The sequence below is a fragment of the Monodelphis domestica genome, chromosome 2 (assembly GCF_027887165.1).
Source record: "Monodelphis domestica isolate mMonDom1 chromosome 2, mMonDom1.pri, whole genome shotgun sequence".
NCBI lineage: Eukaryota > Metazoa > Chordata > Mammalia > Didelphimorphia > Didelphidae > Monodelphis > Monodelphis domestica.
The window spans coordinates 294,640,413-294,661,174 of NC_077228.1; positions in this window are offsets into that span (position 1 = coordinate 294,640,413).

Sequence of the window (20,762 nt, forward strand, 5' to 3'; positions counted from 1 at the left end):
TGATCCAACAAGGAACATGCATTTGTTAAAGCCCTGCTAAATGCCAGGCACATGTTTGTACTCAGTGACAAGAATTTCTCTTTCTGATACAATTAAATATTCCATCGAATAACATTAATAAAAATTCAATTTACCTATTTGTCTATTGTTGATCAGATTTGAGCTTATGAGGTTTCTGTTAATTCATCAAAGGCTAATTGTTGGACATGATCAAGTCAGCTAACATTTATTAAGTATCGATTATGTGCCAGGCACTGTTTCATGCACTGAGAATAGAAAGGAGGGGAAAGCAGTTCCTGCTTTCAGGGAACAACAATTTAATTAGAAAGATGGTATGTAAACAACTATGTACCAACATGATATAGATAGATAGATAGATAGACAGATAGATAGGTAGATAGGAAAAATTGGAGACAATCTCAGAGAGAAGGAACAAGTATTAATGGGGATCATAAAAAGCTTCCTGTTAGAACTTGAAGGAAATCAAGTTATTGGCATTTTTAAATGTTTCATTATAATAGGTAATGGAAGAAAAGCTGATTGGCAACTAACTCTGAATTTTATAATAGGAATTCATGTGAAAGTAAAGAAATTGACTAAAGTCTTTTCAACACAAAAGACCCCTTTCAATGAAATTTTATGATTCTGTGGCATACAATGCCCATTTCTGTTTTATCTGAAGCAGGACTATAACTCTGACTTTCAGAATGTGACAGTTCTCCCTAAAGCAGATTTTGCCCATCTCCTTTTAATTGAATCAAATGATTAACAGAATGAACCATTTCCCTCAAAGTGATGTTCACTCTGTAATTCCAATTATTTTGAACATACACTTTCTGGAATGATTTGAAGGCTAAAGTAGTACTTTGGAGTTGTTTGGATCTGTATAAACAGATGTTAAAAATACTATAGTTAGCCATGTTACCAAGCTTAGTCTCATAGGATGACCCTTAGAAAATTGTAAGCATATGGTTGTCTAGAGTAATAAACATGATGACCAAATGTGGTTCTCTAAGATGGGATTGTAAGATGCTTCAATCTTCTGCTCACGCAGTCTCACAGATTATTTTACATTAGAAGAAAACTGAAAACTGTCCTAAAACACCTTGAAAATATTTATTATAGGTCATGTACTAGTCTTTTAACTCACCAGCCTTATGGATCAAATATAGTGTCCTCATAGCACCTGAAATGTTTTTTTCTTTATGGGGGATTAATAATGTGGATAACAAATTGTTAAGAAAATGAATTTTGGCTCTGGTATTTTCAGCTTCTTCTTTATGAATGTCTTCATGATACCAAAAAAAATATATATATATATATGTATATATATATATATAATAGATAATCATTAAAGTTCTATTACTCATTTCAGTTTTCCCTTATTGGTGCCAGTCTTGGTGCAGAAATTTTTTTTACATTTGACATTTAACATTCAAATCAAAGTCTAGAACCTTTCTCAACTGGAGCTTGAAATACTGAGATACTACTCATATAAATAGTGAGAGGGTCCCAATAATTATTTGCAAATAGTAGCACCTAAACTCCTACCTATTAATTTAAATTTATCTCCACCCAGAGCATCTACTCTAGACTCGATGAGGCTATATCCACTAAAATCATAGCTCTGAATCCCCAAGTGATGTTTCCTTTTATGAGTCAAAAGGAGTATATAGTGCAAAAAACAAGACATTTAATAGATTATGACAACCACTGAGCCTTTTTTAGGTGCTGAAAGCTGCAACTATGTGCAAATATTTATTACTGGGATTCTCTTTTCCCTTAAAGCTGAGAGACTTGATGGTAAATTCTTTCCTAAAGCCATATTATCAAATATTCAATATTGGAGTTGAGAAAGACTATTTACTGTTTTTTCCCCATAAGAAGTGAATTCTCAGAACCTTGGTTATAATTAACTTTTCTTTCCTCTTCAGAAGAAGAGTTTCTTTATCTAGGGACCAAATTCTTCTGGAACATAGAACTACCAGATGGCTAAGTTACACCCACAGGATTTAAGCCAATCATTGAACCATTTTCCTCTTTCTCATCAGGGACAAGTTCCCTGTCCCAAGACTCCTTTTTGTTTATAATTAGATAATACTAGTAACTTCAACTTATCATTTGATAACCAAATTATTATATCATAAATATTTCAGGGTATCAAGGGTATTATGGCTTTCATATTTTCTCTCCACCTCACCTCCTCCCAACCTTTGGTATCAATATTTTCAACTTTAGATATTTTTCTTTGTTTCATGTGAAAATATGCTCAAGATTGGGAGAAGCAAAGGATAAAACCTCCAAGTTCTACCTACTTCTATGTACCATTCTTCTGCTCATTAATTTATTCCATATACTGCATATGTATCAAGGAAGCAATCTCTCCAGGTATTGAGCTACCCTACACACTTAATAAATATTTAATTTTTAATTTGAGTTGTGAATCTCAAATTTAAAAAAATGATTGGATATATATGATCTCATCACCCAAGCTAACAAAACAAAACAGAAAATTATAGAGCTTGAAGAAAATTAATCAACCATCTAGTCTAATTTCCTCAATTCCACTGCTAAATTTCATTCAAGAAACATTTATTTAGTACCTACTATATATAAGGTGTTACACTGACTCCTACATAGTTGTGTCATTTTGGTCTTCTTCAAGTAAAAAGAACAACTGAGAAATATGCAAGCAGAGTAAGCCCTTAACATTTAGAAGGGTGGAACTTTTAGTTTTCCCATTAGTGTCTTATATGGATTTGCTAGATCAACTGGTGGCAGATTCTGCATCATCAGCCAAGAACAAATTGGAATCATGTCTTTAAAAAGTACCCAGAAAAGAGACTGCATCATTCTTAAAGAGAAATTATTGCATATCCTATGAATAAGAGAACCAAGACCTCTAATAGCCAGGATCTACAAATAATCTTTTTCCTTGTATGCTCCCTAATTATGCACCTACTTTCTGTTAATGCTAAATATACTTATGGAACATGTTACGTAATTGGGAGGGATGCTTTGGGCCAACTTTTTCTTTCTTTTCCACCTTAATAAATACTTCTTTCTAAAAGCCACTTAAATCTGTCTGGTACATAGTTGTCACTTAATAAACAATAGATGATTCTGTAATATAATCTTGGTGGAGAACATACTTTTATGAATCTAATGGTATTGAGAGTTACCAATGTACCTTAAAATATATAATTTGATGTATAAAGATACATCAAAGTTTACACAAAATGCTCAGCAATTTTTGATAGCCTGTCTTTCTGGGGTTTGTTCACTTCTTTCATTTACTGCAAAACCCTTCCTTGTGATTATGTAATTGAGAATTTGAAGTAGAAAGTGACATACCTAAGGACACTTTAACAATAACCACACTTAATTCAATTACCACACACTTTTGTCTATTATATACATTAAAAGTATAAAAAGAGAAGGAGTCAGTTCTTCCAATGCCCAATAAAGTATTCTTTATATTGCACTATTCTCCTCAACTAATCTAGATATTTTATGTATCAGAGTGCAATATCAAATAGTATAGTGAATTCCAAAGACAAAGGTCAGATCTTCTTTAAGTCTTACCTCTTTCTTCCCACAGTCGCCTATCAAAGCATATATAATAGATGTTTAATAAATAGCTGACAAATGAAGAGATTGAATGAATGAATACTGGAGTAGAATTCAGTCTACTATTTAGGCTATCATTGAAAATCTAAAAGAAATTAAGGGCATGTGAAATTCCAATTATAGTTCTCATGTAACCTAATGTCAATCTTAAATTGTGTTCCAGGAGTTAATTCAAGCAAACCAGGAAACAATCCACTGTGGACACATAAACAGCAAGCAACCCCCTACAATGATACACATGCTAAGACAGGCAATTCCAAAGACTCCATCCCAGCACAACAGAAGGAATAAATGGCATGCAATCAAAGCAAATCTCCAGTCTGTGACAAAACTGAAACCAATTCTCTGTGTAGGACTTGTTTACTGACTTAATTAATGTCAGAGGAAAGTAAAGGGAAATACTCAGATATAACAAGAATAATGAACACACACATGCTAGATTGTGTGGCATCCATCACCCTAATTAAAAATGTGCAGAGATAGAAATAACTAATGCCATTCTCTATTGCCAGGGGTAGGTAAATGTCAATTTAACAATTAAGGACACATTTATAAGACCAACTGACTGGGTGAACAAAAGTACTTTTAGAACTCAGCTTGGCCTGAGAACTTTTGGCATTTCTGATTGAGGATACCTAAGACAATAAAATGGATAGAAGAAGGATGCATAAAGAGTAATAAATGTAGTGCTTAGAGGAATTTTAGACAATACTTAGAAACTAAGGTTTTCAGGGGAAAAGCAATTTGCCCAAAGTCTTACAGTTGGTAAGTGTCAGAACCCAATACAATGTAGCTGAAGTTTTGGTTGGAACTACAGATATGATTTGATGATATGGGGAATCAGTTAAATTATGAGAGCTAAATGAAATATCTGATAGTATTCTCAGAAACGTCCTACTAGAAATAAAACAGATCTAAATGATGGATTTGTGACTCCTGAATTCTTTGGAGAGGTTTATATTATTCGTGACTTTTTCAAAGCCAAATTGAGATGATTTATTCCTAGGAGAAATGTAGTAAACTCAAATGGAGAGAACTTCTTTTTTAAAAATGTTAGATATGAGGATGAAATCAAAACTATCAAAAAGCATATGAAAAGTGTCCTAAATATCTCCTGACTAGAAAAATGCAAATTAAAACAACTCTGAAGTACTATCACATACCTAGCAGATTGGCCAATATGACAACAAAGGAAAGCAATAAATGTTGGAGGAGATGTGGCAAAATTGGGACACTAATACATTGCTGATAGAGTTGTGAATTGGTCCAAACATTTTGGAGGGCAATTTGCAACTATGCTGAAAGGGCTTTAAATTAACGCCTGCCCTTTGATGCAGCCATAGCACTGCTGGGTTTGTTCCCCAAAAAGATAATAAGGAAAAAGACTTGTACAAAAATATTCATAGCCTCGCTTTTTGTGGTGGCAAAAAAAATGAAAAATTAGGGGGTATCCATCAATTGGGGAAATGACTGAATAAATTGTGGTATCTGATGGTGATGGAATACTATTGTGCTGAAAGGAATAATGAACCAGAGGAATTCCATGTGAACTGGAAAGACCTCCAGGATTTGATGCAGCATGAAAGGAGCAGAACCAGGAGAACATTGTATATAGAGACTGATACATTATGGCACAATCAAGTGTAATGGACTTCTCTATCAGTAGCAATGCAATGACCCAGGACACTCCAGAGGAAATTAGAAGAAAGAATGCTACCCACAATCAGAGAAAGAACTGTGGAACCAGAAATTCATTAGAAAAATATATGATCAATCATATAGAGCAATAGGGATGTAGGAATGTAATTAGGGTTTTGATGTTATAGAATCATTCTACTGCAAATATGAATAACATGGAAATAGGTTTTGAACAATGATATATGTATAACCCAGCTAAATTGCTTTTCAGCTTTGGGAGGGGGAAGGCAAAGGAGAGGATCATTAATCATGTAACCTTGAAAAAATATTCTAAAGAAAAAAAGAAAGAAAAAAATAAAATAAATAAAAAAAGATCAGACATTAAAAATAAACGAAAGGTGTGCCTTTATTTATCCTTTCATTTCAAGAAATAATTTCTAAATGTGATCAATGAAAGCAAGTATAAAGGAAGCAGGAAGGCCATGCAAATGCAGGAGAAAAGGGCAGAAAGCGAGAAGAGTAATTCTGTTTCTGACTCTTCAGATAGAATGCTAGAGACTTCCCCAAAGACTTTTTAGTAGAAAAAGGACACTGTAGATACCCAGCCAGCTATGCTACTATTGTTCATAGTAGTAGAAACCATTTGTCATCTTGCTGGAAAGTTAACCCAAATATTAATTTCAGAAGCCAGAAGAGTGAGGCTTTCTCTTGACAAACAATTTCATCATGATATCTGACCTTAAACAAATGAAGAATCTTTTCAGGTTTTTGTCTCTGGGTTTTTCTGGCCACAACAATTTAACTCATATATGAGGACTTGACTAGTGATTTTCTTGGCATAGAGAATTCCCATGTGAAGGAACCCCTTTTACCAGTACAGGACAAAAATTTCTTTGTAATTTATAGTTTTAGAGTTGCCTAGAGTATTGAAAAGTTAATTGTCTTACCTTAGATGATATAGTTGGCTTGTATTAGAGGTAGTCAGTGAATTCAGATCTTCCTTTGAATGTTAGATCTCTATTTACAATGTCATACTACTTCTGTAGCTCAGGCCCAGTTAAGAAATAAGTGGGATATACCGTGATTCAAAAAATGTTTTAACAAATTTTTTTGGAAATTCATTAGAGTAGGCTCTATATCAGTGATGGGCAACCTTTAAGAGATGGAGTATCAGACCCCTAACACACCCGGCCCCAGACTAAGTACCCTGGTCATACCCCACCAAAGACCGCATTCTGTGCCCCTTCCCCCACTGAGTGCCAGGTTCACACTGTTCCCTCCCCCCTTACTCCACCCAAGGGCTGGATGAAGCCTTATCATTGGACTCCAGGGCAGGGGGAGGGGGTGATATAGTCAGGCTTGGGGAGGAGAGACAAGAGGTACAAGAACTCTGCTATGTTTCCCTCTAGTTATGTGAGCTATGATCCCCTTTAACCTAGCTCCTCTCAAAAGTGGAAATTGAGGGGACCTTGAAAATTTCAAAGTATATCCTCTTTAGTCAGTATTTGAGAACCAGAAGCCATTTCAAATGCAACACTTTATGGAGAGAGAAAGAGAGAAAGAAAAAGCCAGAAGGAAAAAAAGAAAAAGAAAAAAGCACCACCTTACAGGAAAACCCCTTATTTATAGGAAAATATAACCCTCAGTTTTAATGACATCATCCTGACACATTCATCCCATCATGAAGGTTCCAGCCTTCCTGAAGCAGGTATCCTCCAAATTAAACTTTTTTAGCAAATGGTCAAAGATTTAAATCAGATTTTAATCTGGACGCAGGGCTGATTGGGAGATTACTACCTCTGAGAAGTCACTATTGTGTTCTCCAGAGCATCTAGCCCACCTGGTCTCTTGGGCAGGCACCTCTTTGAACATAAATTGAACAGGCTGGGTTAGTAAGAAGCATGGGAATAAAGAATGCAAATTAAAGTAGTCCAAAAGTTGTGTAAGAATTTAAAATTAAGTTTTTATGCTAATATAAAAGTTTTAAAGTATTACTGTGGTACCAATTAAAAAAACAAAAAACAAAAACTAACCCAAGTCACAAGTCTGTTAGCCACTCTTAACAATTTAGTTTAATAGAGATATAGTAAAAGAGAGGAATGAAGGAAGGAAGTAGAAAGTATTGCCTAGCTAGATAGCCTATAATTTCTGTTTGAAGAAGTCCAGCTCACCACCTAGGAAGGGCTCTCAAGTCCCGATCTCCACGTGGAGGTGGAGTCGTGAAAGTCTCTTAAGCCAAGAAGACTGGTGGTGTCTTTAGCAAGGGTTCCACCAATGCAGCCTCCTCCAGGAAAAAAAGACCTCTCCAGAACCAATCTCTCCAGAATCCAGGAAAAGAAGACCAGCTACTCACTCAGCAAGCTGACACAGGACCCAAGAAAAGAGTCTCCTCCTTTAGTGCAGCTCATAGACTGAGAGTCTCCAAAGACAAACTTCAGAGAAGAAATTCAAAGAAGACCCTTAGCCAGGAAGTTAGGACTTTTTATAGTCCTTTTCCCACATCATTTCCTGTCCCTTCCTCACATTACAGCAACGAATTGCAGTTTTTCAATTTGCCTAGCACTGCTCAAGGGTGGGGCAGTGGCCTCTGAAGTTGTTACCCACTCTAGCAAGTGATATAAACCCTGATACATGTGACTGGTAAGGTACTAAGTAGGAGTACTTAAGTTTTTGATTGATTAACTTAAAATAGACAAGGGGAGAATAAATTCTATCTTCACAGGTCTTAGGAAAGAAACTGGAGAATGGGGTTGTAGAATAGGGAAGAAGCTATTAGCCTAATCTGGGGTTCATAAAACTTTTTCCTAAATCACTAGATTACAGTTTTGAGCATTTTAAAAGTACAAATTCAAAAGACACATCTCCAAATCCCCAAAATGCCTTGTATAGTAAAAGACACTGGTTGCTTTTGATAGTAAAGACATAATTTGTTTCTGTCTCACTCAGGCCAAAGGTAATAAAGAAGCTATTGTATTCTGAATGGGATGGGACAGTCTTGTCCTACAAGGAATGCTATCTTGAAGAGACCTGCTCACTAACTCCTACTGGGGAGAGGGGAGGGCAGTAACCCAGCTAGGACTCCCCCTCTGGCTTTCTAGTTAGCAACTATGACAAACTCTGTGCTGCAGGGACGGGGGCACTGGGTCCTTAGGGCACTGGGTCCTTGGCATGCATGCCCACAGAGAGGTCTAAGCATGCCATTTCTGGCACACATGCCATTGGTTAGCCATCATGACTCTATATCAATAGAGCAGCTAAGTAGCTAGATAGAATGATGGACCTGGAGTCAGGAAGAGTCATCTTCTTTCCTGAGTTCATATCTAGTCTCAGGTACTTACTAACTGTGTGAACCTAAGCAAGTCACTTAATCCTCCTTACCTCAATTTTCTAGTGTGTAAAATGAGCTGGAAAAGAAAATAACAATCTACTCTAGTATCTTTGCCAAGAAAAACCCAGATGGGAGTACAAAGAGTTGGATCTGACTGAAATGACTGAATCACAACAACACTATATCAATGAGATAATTAAACACTTTGAGAGGCACTGATATTCACTCTAACCCTTCGTAGGATATAGTATGTATCTATAGAAACTAGTCCAGCATTGTAAAATAATATTCAATCAGTGCAAAATCCGTTCAGGCTAAAGTAATTGATTGATTTTCTTGACTCACTGGGGTGTTACAATATTTTAACTGATTAAACATGCAAAGCTATAAGATCAAAGCTTTTAGCTTTTTTCAAGGAAATATATATTTCCTTGATCTATTTCAAAACTTTATCCTGTGATTTTATGGGCTTGGGTGAAGCTCACTGCCCTATTGTCCTTGGCAATGCATTCTATCCATGAATCCTCTATAGAGAATATACCAAAATTATCTGTAGGCATTCCTCCATATCTTTTCATAAGAATATAAAATAACATAAATATATAAATATTTATATTATTTTTATTTTATAATATTTTATATTATATATATATATATTATAATATATAAATATATATAAATATAAATAAATAAATAATATAAAATACTGAAAACTAAAATTTATAGGTTATCTTATTATCTGAAAATACTTATGTTATTCAATCTTGCAGACAATATTATGAGGTAGGTGTTATTATTGTCCAATTTTAAGGATGAGAAAACTGAGGCAGCCAGAGTAGTAGACACTCTAACAACCAGAGTCACACATGTAGTAACTGGAACAAGATTTGAACTTGTTTTTCTTCATCTAAACCTAGCATTCTATTCATTGTGTCACCAAAGGCATATAAGGAGAAAGCATATATTATCAACTTGTTATTGGTTGCTCCTCATACTACATGGTACTGGGTTTTTCTCTTATTCGATTCTATCTATGCTTGGAAATACCTTTTATGGCACTTTCTGTTTATGCATTTTTCCTTGGATTTCTAAGATCATGAGCACTCCATGAAGCATGGCCATATAGAATTACTTGTATAATATTTTTGTTCAAAGATGGATTTTTGTAGTACTAAACACCATGGGATCAAAAACAAACAAAACAAAATACTTTTTTTCCAAATTCTGATATAATCTGGTTTATTCTTTTTATTTCTATAGGACAGACCTCTATCTACTGTATCACTTAGTCTATTTCTACACTCTAAAACCAGGGAGCAAAACAAAACAAAACAAAACAAATCTAATTCCACATCCACATGATAGCTCTTCATATATACTTGAATGTGGCAATAATGCTTCCTACTCAACCCCTAGTATTCTCTCCTTCAGGCTAAATATCCCCAGTTCCTTTAAGTCAACCTTATGTGACATAATTTTGAGTCCCTTAATTATTTTTATTTTCCTCCTCTAGACAATCTCCAAAACTTCATCATTTTTTCTAAAACTTAAAGAGTTCTTTATACAACTGCTTGTCATAAACCAGGACATACATGTTGTTCATTGGCTTTTGGTTTACTTGGGAGCCTGTTTAGTTTGCTATGATTTAATTGATCATGGATTTCATAAAGAAGGCCTTGTAGTAGTGATGCAAACACCACAATATGAAACTCAAAAAGAACCATCTGCAGAATCTCTCCAATAATAAATATGTCCTCCACTTGGACTTTGCACAGGACTTAAGTCATGTCACTGGCAAACAATACTTTTGATACTGTGTGATTCATTTTTTGTTGTTGGTCAGAGAATAAACTTATCTTCATGAAGTCTACCATATATGATCATAACTCAAAGATGACAGAAGCAAAATCAAAAGGAAAAACTTTAAGAACAAAGTTTGTCTGCCTGATTGAAATATCTCTTGGGGGTTATTTGTGTGTGTTTTGTTTTTGGTAACCAATAAGCATCAGATTGAGCAGCAACTTCGGTCCTCTCTCTACCTCTCAGTCTAAAATTTATCAACAAAACCTTATTTGTTCCCTTCAAATGTTTTCTGAAGGATATTCTCATGGTATATGTCTTGCTGCAGAGATACTAAATATTATTTGCCTATTCTTTTTTTTTTATTTTTTTAAATATATTTTATTTGATCATTTCCAAGCATTATTCGTTAAAGACATAGATCATTTTCTTTTCCTCCCCCCACCCCCCATAGCCGACGCATAAGTCCACTGGGCATTAGATGTTTTCTTGATTTGAACCCATTGCTTTGTTGTTAGTATTTGCATTAGAGTGTTCATTTAAAGTCTATCCTCTGTCATGTCCCCTCGACCTCTGTATTCAGGCAGTTGCTTTTTCTCGGTGTTTCCACTCCCATAGTTTATCCTTTGCTTATGAATGGTGTTTTTTTTTCTCCTGGATCCCTGAAAGTTGTTCAGGGACATTACACCGCCCCTAATGTAGAAGTCCATTACGTTCGATTATACCACAGTGTATTAGTCTCTGTGTACAATGTTCTCCTGGTTCTGCTCCTCTCGCTCTGCATCACTTCCTGGAGGTTGTTCCAGTCTCCATGGAACTTCTCCACTTTATTATTCCTTTGAGCACAATAGTATTCCATCACCAACATATACCACAGTTTGTTCAGCCATTCCCCAATTGATGGGCATCCCCTCGTTTTCCAGTTTTGGGCCACCACAAAGAGCGCAGCTATGAATATTTTTGTACAAGTCTTTGTGTCCATTATCTCTTTGGAGTACAGACCCAGCAGTGCTATGGCTGGGTCAAAGGGTAGATATTCTTTTGTAGCCCTTTGGGCATAGTTCCAAATTGCCCTCCAGAATGGTTGGATCAGTTCACAGCTCCACCAGCAATGAATTAATGTCCCTACTTTGCCACATCCCCTCCAGCATTCATTACTTTCCTTTGCTGTTATGTTAGCCAATCTGCTAGGTGTGAGGTGATACCTCAGAGTTGTTTTGATTTGCATCTCTCTGATTATAAGAGATGTAGAACACTTCTTCATGTGCTTGTTAATAGTTTTGATTTCTTTATCTGAGAACTGCCTATCCATTTCCCTTGCCCATTTATCAATTGGAGAATGGCTTGATTTTTTGTACAATTGATTTAGCTCATTATAAATATGAGTAATTAAACCTTTGTCAGAGGTTTCTATGAAGATTTTTTCCCAATTTGTTGTTTTCCTTCTGATTTTAGTTATATTGGTTTTGTTTGTACAAAAGCTTTTTAGTTTGATGTAGTCAAAATTATTTATTTTACATTTTGTGATTCTTTCTATGTCTTGCTTGGTTTTAAAGCCTTTCCCCTCCCAAAGGTCTGACATGTATACTATTCTGTGTTTACCCAATTTACTTATGGTTTCCTTCTTTATGTTTAAGTCACTCACCCATTTTGAATTTATCTTGGTGTAGGGTGTGAGGTGTTGATCTATTCCTAGTCTCTCCCACACTGTCTTCCAATTTTCCCAGCAGTTTTTATCGAATAGTGGATTTTTGTCCCAAAAGCTGGGATCTTTGGGTTTATCGTATACTGTCTTGCTGAGGTCGTTTTCCCCCAGTCTATTCCACTGATCTTCCTTTCTGTTTCTTAGCCAGTACCAAATTGTTTTGATGACTGCTGCTTTGTAATATAGTTTGAGGTCTGGGACTGCAAGGCCCCCATCATATGTGTTTTTTTTCATTATTTCCCTGGATATCCTTGATCTTTTGTTCTTCCAAATGAACTTTGTTATGGTTTTTTCTAAATCAGTGAAGAAGTATTTTGGTAGTTCAATGGGTATGGCACTAAATAGATAAATAAGTTTGGGTAGGATGGTCATTTTTATTATATTGGCTCGTCCTATCCATGAGCAGTTAATGTTTTTCCAATTGTTCAAGTCTAGTTTTAGTTGTGTGGCGAGTGTTTTGTAGTTGTGTTCATATAGTTCCTGTGTTTGTCTTGGGAGATAGATTCCTAGGTATTTTATTTTGTCTAAGGTGATTTTGAATGGGATTTCTCTTTCTAGTTCTTGCTGCTGAGCTGTGTTGGAGATATATAGAAAAGCTGATGATTTATGTGGGTTTATTTTGTATCCTGCAACTTTGCTAAAGTTGTTGATTATTTCAATTAGCTTTTTGGTTGAATCTCTAGGATTCTTTAAGTAGACCATCATGTCATCCGCAAAGAGTGATAACTTGGTCTCCTCCTTGCCTATTCTGATGCCTTCAATTTCTTTATCTTCTCTAATTGCTACTGCAAGTGTTTCTAGTACAATGTCAAATAGTAGAGGTGATAATGGGCATCCTTGTTTCACTCCTGATCTTATTGGGAATGCATCTAGTTTATCCCCATTGCAGATGATATTAGCTGTTGGTTTTAGATATATACTGTTTATTATTTTTAGGAATGACCCTTCTATTCCTATGCTTTCTAGTGTTTTTAATAGGAATGGGTGTTGTATTTTATCAAAGGCTTTTTCTGCATCTATTGAGATAATCATGTGGTTCTTGCTAGTTTGCTTGTTGATGTGGTCAATTATGTGGATGGTTTTCCTAATGTTGAACCAGCCCTGCATCCCTGGTATGAATCCTACTTGATCATGGTGAATGATCCTTCTGATCACTTGCTGGAGTCTTTTTGCTAGTATCCTATTTAAAATTTTTGCATCTATATTCATTAGGGAGATTGGTCTATAGTTTTCTTTCTCTGTTTTTGACCTGCCTGGTTTTGGAATCAGTACCATGTTTGTGTCGTAAAAGGAGTTTGGTAGAACTCCCTCTTTGCTTATTATGTCAAATAGTTTGTATAGTATTGGGGTTAACTGTTCTCTGAATGTTTGATAGAATTCACAGGTGAATCCATCAGGCCCTGGGGATTTTTTCTTAGGAAGTTCTTTGATGGCTTGATGGATTTCAATTTCTGATATGGGATTATTTAAGAATTCTATTTCCTCTTCTGTTAATCTAGGCAGTTTGTATTTTTGTATATATTCATCCATTTCTCCTAAATTGGTGTATTTATTGCCATATAATTGGGCAAAGTAATTTCTAATGATTGCCTTAATTTCCTCCTCATTGGAGGTGCTGTCCCCCTTTTCATCTTTAATGCTGTGAATTTGCTTTTCTTCCTTCCTTTTTTTAATTAGATTGACCAGTACTTTGTCTATTTTGTTTGTTTTTTCAAAGTACCAGCTTCTTGTCTTATTTATTAAATCAATAGTTCTATCACTTTCGATTTTATTAATTTCTCCCTTAATTTTTAGGATTTCTAATTTGGTTTTCTGCTGGGGGTTTTTAATTTGATCGCTTTCGAGTTTTTTCAATTGCATTTCCAATTGATTGATCTCTGCTCTCCCTTGTTTGTTAATATGAGCTTTCAGGGATATGAATTTGCCTCTGATTACCGCTTTGGCTGCATCCCAAAAGGTTTGAAAGGATGTTTCGCCATTGTCATTTTCCTTGATGAAATTATTAATTGTTTCTATGATTTCTTCTTTAGCTAAACGGTTTTGGAGTATCATATTGTTTAATTTCCAATTGGTTTTAGATTTGGTTTTCCATGTACCATTACTAATCATTATTTTTATTGCCTTGTGATCTGAGAAGGCTGCATTCATTATTTCTGCTTTTCTGCATTTGTGTGCTATGTTTCTGTGACCTAATGTATGGTCAATTTTTGTGAATGTGCCATGTGGTGCTGAGAAGAAGGTGTATTCCTTTTTATCCCTATTTATTTTTCTCCATATGTCTATTAATTCTAATTTTTCTAAGATTTCATTCACTTCTTTTACCTCTTTCTTATTTATTTTTTGATTTGATTTATCTAAATTTGATAATGGTTGGTTTAAGTCTCCCACTAGTATGGTTTTATTGTCTATTTCTTCCTTCAATTCTCCTAGTTTCTCCATTAGAAATTTGGGTGCTATATTATTTGGTGCATACATGTTGATTAATGATATTTCCTCATTGTCTAGAGTCCCTTTTAACAAAATATAATTACCTTCCCTATCCCTTTTGATCAGGTCTATTTTTGCATTGGCTTTATCAGATATCATGATTACCACTCCTGCCTTCTTTCTATCAGTTGAGGCCCAGAAGGTCTTACTCCATCCTTTAATTCTGACCTTGTGGGTGTCAACCCGCCTCATGTGTGTTTCTTGAAGACAACATATGGTAGGGTTTTGGATTCTAATCCATTCAGCTATCCGTCTACGTTTTATGGGTGAGTTCATCCCATTCACGTTCAAAGTTATGATTGTCATTTGTGGACTCCCTGGCATTTTGATTGCCTTCCCTAATTCTAACCTTTTCTTCTTCGGCTCTACCTTTTAGTCCAGTGATTTACTTTGAATCAGTCCCCCTTGTCCCCTCCCTTGATGTTTCCCTTTTTAGTCCCTCCCTTTTTGTTCCCTCCCCCTCCCCCCTCTCTTTCCCTCCCTTTTTGTTCTCCCTCTCCCCCTCCCCCCCTTGGTTTTCCCTTCTCCTTACCCTTGTTGGGTAAGATAGAATTCAAGATCCCAATGGATCTGGATGTTTTTCCCTCTCAGAGTTGATTTCCCTGAGATTGAGGTTTAAGTAACCCCCCCCCCTCTCTTCCTCTCCTTCTTATAGGAGTTTTCTTCCCCTCCCCTTCCCCTGTGAATCTTTGTGTGAGAACCATTATTCTATTTGGTCTTTCTTTACCCCCTATTTATACATTACATTTTCCCCACATATTAGTATACATAGGTTGATATAAATGTAGTCCTTATAGAAGAGAGTTTGAGTAAAAGAAGATAACATTTTTCCCCTTTCCTTAATATTTACCTTTTCAGGTATTCCTTGCTCTTTGATTTTCGGTATCAAACTTTCCACAGAGCTCTGGTCTTTTCTTTGCAAAAAGTTGGAAGTCTTCTATTTTGTTGAATGCCCATACTTTCCCTTGGAAGTATATAGTCAGTTTTGCTGGGTAGCTGATTCTTGGTTGGAGACCCAGCTCTCTTGCCTTTCTGAAGATCATGTTCCATGCCTTACGATCATTCAGCGTAGAACTTGCAAGGTCTTGTGTGACCCTGATTGGCATTCCTTTATATCTAAATTGTCTTTTTCTGGCTTCCTGTAGGATTTTTTCTTTTGTTTGATAGCTTTGGAATTTGGCAATTACATTCCTGGGAGTTGTCTTTTGGGGGTTTAGTGTAGAAGGTGTTCTGTGAGCTTTGTCAGTGGCTGTATTGCCCCCTTGTTCTAGAATCTCTGGGCAATTTTCTTTGATTATATCTTGTATCACCATGTCCAGTTTGGTGTTTATTTCTGGCTTTTCTGGGAGTCCAATTATTCTTAAATTTTCTCTTCTCCCCCTGTTTTCCAGATCTATCACCTTGTCGGTGAGATATTTTATGTTCTCTTCTAATTTCTTGGTGTTTTGGCTTTGCTTTATTAGTTCTTGCTTTAAAGCCTGGTTTTCTTTTACAGTTTGGTCAAACTGGTTTTGTAGATGCGTGAATTTCTTTTGCATCATTTCCCACTTTTCCTCCCAGAGGGCTTCCATCTTTTTGGTCCTTTCTGATTCAAATTCTTCATGGGTTTGTGGAGAGTTTCTATTTCCTTTGGAAGATTTTGGAGAATTTTCTTGTATATCTTCTTCTATCTGCTCTGTATTTTGTATTTTGGCTCCATAGAATGTGTCCAGAGTCGCCCCTTTCTTCTTATTTTTCTTGGTATTTTGGGGCTTCTGTGCTTCTGTGGAGTTTGTCATCTCTGAACGTGGAGGATTGGCTTTTCTTGTCTTTGTCTGGTGATCAGAGGCTGGGCAGATGTTGGTTCTATGAGCGTTCCCTGGGTTAAACTGAATATGCCTCACTGGAACTGGAATGGAAGGGTCGGACCACGAGGCCACACTCTCCCCCTGGCTCGATTTCCGGAACTTGCCTTCAGAATCCCTGGCCGTGAGGCTGTTTCGTCGGCCTGCGGGGGGATGGGCTGCCGCTTCCCCAAGCTCCGAGAGCACAGACTTTCACTGAGACTTGGATAGCAGGATCCAGCCCGTGAGGCTGTCTTGCCCACCCTGAGGGTTGCTGTTGTTTTGACCAGCTCTCTGCAGCGGAGGCCCCAGGCAGTAACTTTCACCCGGACCGAAGGCTCTTTGCAGCGGAGGCCCCAGGCAGTAACTTTCACCCGGACTGGGACTTGGGTAGAAGACCCTGAGGGTTGTTGTTCCTCAGACCCTGCTCTCTGAGCCCGGCGCGGCTGCCGCTTCCGGGAGCCTTGGACTCTGCGCTCCTACCCCTGAGGTCCGAGGGATCTCGGGTTCTGGCTTTTAAGGGGAGCCGTACCTTTTGAACCGGGTCCAGGTCCAGGAGGAGGGTTCCCAGGGTCTGTGCTGTTGATCGTTTTGAATTTCGGCGCCTTAGGAGCTTCTAGTTTGAGATCGGTCGGGAAGGGTTTTCCGGAGATCTGAACTTCAGCTTTCTCTAAGCCGCCATCTTAACCGGAAGTCTCGCCTATTCTTTTTAATAGCCTGTAAATGGAGACAAATGAGAAGTGACATTAGCAATATGTCCTTGAGACTTAGAATGCACAAGGAGAGTCAATCTACAAACAACTATTAACTGAACAAGAAGCATGAGATACTCTCACTGCCATTATGAAGGTTTTTAAATTCGTCAAGTACCAGTCGTTTGTATGTCTTTAGTTTTAGTGCTGGACTATCTTATATTTTCCATTAACCTTTGTTTCTATTTTTTATTCAAAACCACACAGTTTTGTTAGCTGTTTGCATTGGAGTATAATCTAAATTCTCTAAGAGCAACTTCTTGGTATTTTTTATTTTATCAGACATAAATTTTGCCCAACGTTTTCCACTAGCAGAGGAATTTATTGTGCTTATTTTTTTAGCTTGAACATATGATTTCAATAACTTGAGATTTACCTAGGACCCAGAGGTCTAGTGATAGGTTCAGGGTAACATAGTCAGGGTCAGTATTTGAACCCAAATCTTCCTGATTATGAGGCCAACTCTATACACTGATAAGATTGGCCAACTCTCTATCCATGCTGATTTTCAGGGAAGAGGATAGAGTGAGAAAAACTGAATTTGGAAATGAATTAAGTGAGTTGGAGACCAATTAAAAAGCCATTGCAATAGTACAGAAGAGATATTATGAGTATCTAAAATAAATGGATGAATGAGAACAACATGGAATTATGTGACTTGGGAACTGATCAGATATGTTAGGGGCTGAGAAGAAAAGGGAGAGATGGTTAGGGAATGAAAAGAGTCCAAGATAAATGGTGGTAAAACTAGGTTATTTGAAGAAGAAAAGAATAATGATAATGATAATAATAATAATAATAATAGTTGTTATAAAAAAGGAAATTTTATTGTATGGGTATATGTAGATGGTTTGATTTTCATTTCAATTTTGGATATATATATATATATATTTGATTACACAATGTTAATTCCAGTAATTATGTCCAATATTGAAGCAGTGATATTAAACTGGAGTTTTGGTGAGAAAGTTTAAAATACTATGATTTAGGAACTATGTAGAAAGAAATAATAATTGAAACCAGGACAGTAGTTAAGACCACTCAAGGTGAGAATATAGATTAAGAAAATGTTGAGAACAGTCTTGTGAGAAATTAATGTTTAGGTTGATGGGATTGATAGAGGATGGATGATGAGGTAACAGTGGAAGATGAAAAAGAAGTGTTTAAAAAGGAAGGGAGAGTCAGTAGAGAGCAGTATCCAGAAAACCCAGAGAGAAAAGAGTATCTTGGAGGAGAAAGAAGTGATCAATAATATTCAAAAGTGTAACAGGGTAAAATAAACCATATGATTTATGAAATTAGAAGGGCAGTATGTAGTAATAGTGACAACAGTCAAATATTACTAAAAGCAACTACAGAGTGATTAAATGGCACAGTGGATACAGTGCTGGGCCTGGCATGAGGAAGATATGAGTTCAAATCTGGCCTTAGGCTTTTGTGATGCTGACAAGTCACTTAACCCTGTTTGCTTCAGTGTTTCTTTTAAAGAAAGCTGGAGAAGGAAATGTTAAATCATTCCAGTATCTTTGCTAAGAAAATCCCAAATGGGGTGACAAAGTGCCAAATGACTAACAACAACAGAAAAAGCAATTATGCTTAAGATTCCTAATACTGTATTTGTTAAACTACTATAATAGATCACAGTCAATGACTTAGTCTTATTGGTGGTCATTTACAGGAAGGAGAACACTGAGACCTAAGTGGGTATGTTGTAGACATCCTCCTGTCCAGGTACAGGTTTTAACAGATGGCCACTGAGTTCCTTTCCAAATCTCAGATTCTGCTTCAGGGTGGGTGTCTTGCCCATGTAGGTTATCTCTATGGGCATGCTAAAACGTAGTTTAAAGGGATATGTGGATGGGCAGCTGGGGGGCTCAGTGGATTGAGAGCCAGTCCTAGAGATGGGAGGTCCTACGTTCAAATCTGACCTCAGACACTTCCCAGCTGTGTGACCTTGGGCAAGTCACTTGACCCCCATTGCCTAGCCCTTACCACTCTTCTGCTTTGGAACCAATACACAGTATTGACTCTAAGACCTAAGGTAAGGGTTTAAAAAATAAATAAATAAAAATAAAGGGATATATGTAATCTTGCTCACTGAATATTATTGTTAGGAAAGGATTAGTAAAGATGACCCACTCTATTCTCCTTATAGGGTATTAAACTAAAATTATGTATATCTGCCACCAAAAATTAGTACTAGTCTAAGGGATTTTTTTTTAATGTTTAAGCCTCCTTTTTTGGTTTCAAACCCTTAACGAGTGTTTTAAGTTACCACTAAAAGCATGATACTCTTCAATATTAAACAAAAATATTTATTTATTTGACTCATTTTCAAGGAACATTATGCCTATTGAATAGCAAGTAAATCCACTGATTTAATCTGATAGCAAACAGAAATGAGAGATATTATATATGTCAAAATATATTGGATGAGTCAGAGTGAATGAGCTCTCCCACTAGGAATTGTAAAGAGAGTTTTTATTAATTTCTCATTTTTAATATTTAAGAGGAAAAAGAGCAATAATTTTGTTCAGTAAGAGACCCCCTGCTGTGCAGCTTGTCATTTAGTGACAGTTAAAAAGGGTGTGGCTGAGGGGAGTTAGTCAGTTGCAGAGAATTGCAAAGGGCTTTTTGTCTCTAGGTCTCATGGGGAGAAGTTGTGTTGCTAGCACTCTCTCTGGTTGGAGACAGAGGATGGATTTAAGGTCTTAATAGCCTTATTGATTATTAATAACCTGGGTAAATAAAGTAGATAGTAGTTATATTATTAGAAAGTGAGTGTAGGAGAGTAGGTGAGGACTTTAGCCTAACAGAAGATACTGCCCTCTGAGACAGATAGATTTAGGGGTTTTTAGAGAAATTTAGTTAGAATTGGGATCTTGGGTATAGTAACAAGCTATTGTAAGATTACTTTCACTTTCCTCCTTCCTATTTCCTATCCCTATTTCCTAATAATAAACTAAGTGTTTTGTGTTTAAGAAATCGCTCTCCTCACTTTTGTTCAAACACCTTTCACAGAATGTGATTCCTGAAGTCAACCCAAAAATAGTCTCCAATCTCAATAAAGGGGAAATTTTCCAGTGTCCAATAGGGAAATCTAGTAATATGAATATCTGCAAGATTTCAGCTACTCTACAAACCAGCTTCTTTCCTCTAGAGTCCTCTTTTTTTAAAAGCAGCAAATAATAATGCTCTCCACCAATAAGGGTTTGTCTTAGGTAAAACTGTGAAGTAGTGTAAAAATGGAGACTTGAACCCTAGACTCCAAACCCCAGAAGTCCTTGCTCTGGCTCCCAGAATGCTTTGTAATCTCACTGAGATCCTCACCCTGGAGGTATCAAAAGTTCTATTTAACTGGTTGTAAAACCTACTGGCTCTCTTTTCCTGTTTCCACTTCCAAGCAGAGGGGTCTTTCATATGTAGATAAGGTTGAATGGGCCTCTTGGCTCTTTTCTTACTTGTATTTTCTTAAATTCTCAATCTTTAATAAACCTCATAAAATATAATACTTCTAGCAGAGAAACTAAATTTAACTGCTACAGTAGGCAAAGCTCCAATGTGACATCTAGGTGTTATACTAGATAGAACAGAGGGCC